Here is a 4,380-nt window from a genome sequence, read left to right on the forward strand (position 1 = left end):
CTTTGGTCTCAGCCAAATTCTAGCTGGATATACGTAGCCAAATAAGGAATCACATTACATATTGAAAGATGGTTAGCATGTTCGTCTCTGATGATGTGATAGATTGATGAAAAATGGCGGCAATTCTCTGCTTATAAATGTACCCAAACATTTTGCAGAGTGACTTTGCAGCTCCACCCCATCCCCTGATTCTGCCTTGGCCTTGGGACTGGGGATAGTTTTCGGCCAAGAAAATGTGGTGGTTCCCAGCCTAAATTTTGCTAAGAAACTGGACCAGCTTGCTGGAGAAGGAGACCATGTGGAACAGAGCAACTTGCAAAGCTACCAGATGAACCATACTATGTCCAGACTCCAGAGACTGAGCCAACAGACTGATCCAATTGGTTGAATGCACTGTTGATCCACAGACCTATGAAAAAGACTAAATGATTGTTGCTTTAAGCCACCAATTTTGATGTGGATTGGTATGTAGCAATAACTAACAAATGCCAACAGATACCTATAGGAGGCAGATGATTATAATGAAAGTAGTGGTTTGCATGAATACTTAGAAATTATGTTAATTTAACTTAAGGAATTTGTTTGCAGGTCTTTTCTGCCAGTATTCTAATCATTCCAGCAAAGCCCTGCTTCATCTATTCAGCTTTCTCTCTTTGTTGTAGTCCACAGACTCCTCTCACATTTATCTGGTCCTCCCATCGGACACTTAACGGTCACATTATACAATGCATTGTTTCATAAGTGTACATAACATACCTTGCTAACATTATGCAGGCTTCTTAAATGCCCAGATCACTCTCTAGCACATGATGCTGTATTTCTTTTTTTTTTTTTTTAATTTTTTTTAACATTTATTTATTTTTGAGACAGAGAGAGCATGAACAGGGGAGGGTCAGAGAAAGAGGGAGACACAGAATCCAAAACAGGCTCCAGGCTCTGAGCTGTCAGCACAGAGCCCGACGCGGGGCTCGAACCCACGGACCACAAGATCATGACCTGAGCCGAAGTCGGACGCTTAACCGACTGAGCCACCCAGGCGCCCCAGCATTTATATAACGTGAATGCTCAAGCATTGATCATAAGACATTTTTAAATTTTTAAATATCCACTTCCTTTTCAAACACTGCTGGTGGGATTATAAAATAGTGCAACTTCCTTGGAAAACAGTTTGGCAGTTCCTTAGAGAGTTAAACATGTATCAACCATATGACCCAGATGTTCTATTCCTAGGTATTTATCCAAAAGAAATGAAAGCATATATCCACTAAAAGACTTGTAATTGAACATTCAATAGCAGCTTTATTTGTAATGGCCAAAAAAAAATGGAAACAACTCAAATGTCCAACAACAAAGCAACTGTGGATGAGCAACTATGGTGTATCCATATAATAGAATACCACTGAACAATAAAAGGGAATGAACTACTGATACATGTTATAACATGGCTAATTCTCAAAATAATTTTGGTAAGTGAAAGAAGCCAGACCAAAGGAGTATATAATAAACAATTGTAATATATAGCAACAAAGTGGGTGGTTGACTGGGAGTGGAGGGAACAAGAAAGGCAGAGAGGGATCATAGTAGGTGGGGCAAAAAGAAACTTTGGGGTGATGTATATGTTTGCTGTTTTGCTCATGGTGATACGATCAATCTATAACATCATATCACATGAAAACCTACCAAATGTATATTTTATATATGTGCAGTTTACAGTATGTCAATTATACCTCAATAAAGCTGTAAAATTTTTTTGTCAGTTATAGAAACAAGTTATATAAGCAAGACTTCTCTACTAAACAGTATTTTTGAAAATCATGTATTAGTAAATCAAATAGTTTTCTCATGTCTAAATTGTTCTTAAGTTGCTCTTCTGTGTTTTGGTTTTGTTACCACAGAGGCCAGCCAAGAGCCCAAGAACAGCATTTCAGGTATACAATATAGTGATTCATCACTTCCATACAACACCGTGTGCTCATCTCAACAAGTGCATCACCTGTTTAACCCTAATCCTCATCACTTATTTAAACCATCCCCCCCCCCCATCTCCCCTCTGGTATCTCTAGCATTTTAAAGGTATTATATAAATGTTTTCCAATTAATATTATTAAGTTTACTCAAGACCATAGATTTAAAAATGTAGTAGGGCATATTCTAAAAACATTTGTTGGAGGGAGAGAGGAGAGCTGTCTGGAAAAGATAGTAATAACTTGAAGTAAATTTAGGTAGAACACTAGGATGTTCATTAAAAGCCAGGAATTGGCTTTTAATAATTACCTCATTTGATGAAATGGGGAATGGATATGGTAGGCAGAATAAAGCCCCCTTCCCCAAAGATTTCCACAGTTCTAACCCATAGAACCTGTTACTATGTTATGTTAGAGGCAAAAGGGACTTTGCACCTGTGATTGAATTAAGGGTCTTGAGATGGGGAGATAATCCTGGATTGTCCAAGTGGGTACAAAATAATTACACGGGTTTTTGTAAGAAGGCAGGGGCGCCTGCAGGCTCAGTCAGTTAAGTGTCTGACTTGATTTCAGCTCAGGTCATGATCTCCTGGTTCATGGGATTAAGCCCTGTGTCAGGCTCCACACTAAGAGCAGGAGCCTGCTTGGGATTCTCTCTCCCCGCCCCCACCCCCACCCCTCCCCGTTTCTCTGCCTCTTCCCCGTGCACACATGTTCTCCCTCTTAAAAAACAAATAACAAAACAAAGGCATAAGTGTCAGAGACAGAGAATGAGATATGACAACGGAAGAAGGATCAGGGAGATGCAACATTGCTAGCTTTAAAGTTGGAGGAAGGGGAATGAGCCAAAAAATGTGCAAGGCCTCTGCTGAAAAAGGCAGGGAACAGATTCTCACCTAGAGCCTCCAGGAAGAATATAATCCTGATAACACCTTGATTTTAGCCCAGTTAAATTCATGTTGGATTTCTGTCCTCCAGAACTGTAAGATAATAAATTTGTGTTGTTGTAAGCCAAAAAGTTTGTAGTAATTTGTTAGAGCAGCAATAAGCACACCAAATTAGGGTAAGGAGGACACTAAGATCCCCCTAACATCATCACCAAAAATAAAAAGATTCCATTTTATAGACAGGCAACCACACTTTGACTTCTCCATCTTCTATCCCTTTATTTCAGTTATTTTATATGGATTTGTTGTGTTTGTTACTTGATTAGCATCCCTCCTACCCTGCTTGCCATGGTGCAATTCAAATCCCAACTTTCAAATTTCCTCAACTGGAATCCTTCTCTTCTGAACTGCTAGTACAGATAGAAGTATCTTTGTTTTTGTTTCCTGACTGCCTTAGCTCTCAAACACAAAAAAACTTTTTGAAACGACCATGTGAGGTTTGAAATATGGTGTACCAGGTGATAAACATTAAAACAAAGATGCCAACAATGCCATGCCTCAGAGTCATCAGAGAGGCTGTTTCTCAGGAACAGAGAAAATAGAGCATAAGCTCTTTGGAGGGCAGGGGGCATGCCTGATTTTATACAACCCTCAGAACTAGGTGCAGTACTACTAGCTACTACTGTGCTTGGCTAGAAGCTGAAACTTAGTTCTATACTAGTAACCAACCAGGACAAGTTTTTGTAGAATTTGGCACTTACACGCTTCACAACCTCAAAAACCTGTGTGGAAAGGGGTATCCATAGGAACATTTGGTGGTTTTTAAAAATGTCTGTTCCTGATTTCTAAATAGATATAGTTTGATCAAAATGTGAGTAATTAGGGGCACCTGGCTGGCTCAGTCAGTGGAGCATGTGATTCTTGATTTGGGGGTTGTAAGTTCAAGACCCACTTTGAGTGTAGAGATTGCTTACAAGTAATCTTTTTAAAAATGATTTTAAAAATCTTTTTAAAAATGTAATTAAATCCTTTTGGACAGAGCCTAAAAAATACATATTTTTTCTCAAATAAAATATTTTTCTGTTTAGCAAAGTGACTTACAGGACACTAAAAAGATTAATAATAAGATTTCTGATGATACTTGTAGTTTTAAGATGTGTTATAATTCTCTAAAGTTTTATGTGCTTAAAATATAATAAAATGTTATGTTATATACTCCCCAAACATGGAAAAGATATTAATATATTAAAATATACCTGGTTTTCTTTAATTGTATCAGAAGGTAATCACTAGATGGTAAATTCCTTCACACATCATGGTTTTGCTCCCTAAGATATTCACAGGCACATATTTTTTATATCATGATGGGAACTGGGCTATTTGTTTCTGTAAAGAAAATGGGAAACATTTAATTGAGGAATTAGGATGATATGGAACCTGGGACTACATGGGTGTTTCAAGTAGTGGGTAAAAAAAAAAAGCAACAAATGTTCAGCTAGAAATAAGTTATTTTATTTTAAAACACATAC

Source organism: Panthera uncia (assembly GCF_023721935.1).
Source record: "Panthera uncia isolate 11264 chromosome B3 unlocalized genomic scaffold, Puncia_PCG_1.0 HiC_scaffold_1, whole genome shotgun sequence".
Classification (NCBI taxonomy): Eukaryota; Metazoa; Chordata; class Mammalia; order Carnivora; family Felidae; genus Panthera; species Panthera uncia.